We start from the raw sequence: 576 nt of genomic DNA, 5'->3' as shown, positions 1-576 counted from the left end.
GTGCCCAGACATCTGGTACATAAACACTTGGATATTTTGGAACAGGGTGAACAAACACAATGGCAAATCTCTGAAAGGCGACTGGCCAACTGAGCAGAGAGGTTAGCAGAACTGACCAGCACATGGAAACAAGTTTTGCTTGCCCGTTGACAGGACATGACTTGATTGCATAATGTTGAATTTTTTTCCTTTTTTTTCCTCCTTTTTGTTTGTCCTTCATGTCAGATGGGTAATGTGCTGACATCATAACAATGTTGGAGGGAGGCACATCTCATATGTGAGTGTGAAAACCCAATCGTCACATGTATAAACCACAAAAGGGTCTCAATATACCTTTAAATAGGAATCTCAAATTTTAAAATATTTTGAAAACACTGAGCCTTATGTCAATACCGAAAAGTCAACTTTGAAATGAAAGGTTGTTTAAAATATTCTATTAGGCCACTTCAGAGTCTTCAAGGGGTGGAAGCTATTGCTATCTCCCTATCTTTTGTAAAAACAAAAACAAAAACAAAAAACATAAACGGGGTAGATAACCTCTGAGTAAATTTGATAGGTGCAAAATTCTCTCTTTAA

The 576-nt window shown here is 37.2% G+C and overlaps 1 non-coding gene across 1 annotated transcript; it reads right to left on the bottom strand.

Annotated features, from left to right (window-relative positions):
- Positions 1–219: 219 nt before the first annotated feature.
- Positions 220–323, bottom strand: LOC123569910 (small nucleolar RNA U13). Its single transcript, XR_006693793.1, has one exon. It is a non-coding gene; the product is annotated as a small nucleolar RNA U13 (small nucleolar RNA).
- Positions 324–576: the final 253 nt, after the last annotated feature.

Source organism: Macaca fascicularis, chromosome 17 (genome assembly GCF_037993035.2).
Source record: "Macaca fascicularis isolate 582-1 chromosome 17, T2T-MFA8v1.1".
Classification (NCBI taxonomy): Eukaryota; Metazoa; Chordata; class Mammalia; order Primates; family Cercopithecidae; genus Macaca; species Macaca fascicularis.
Note: the sequence above shows the minus strand (reverse complement) of the source record. Positions and strands in the feature narration are given on the sequence as shown.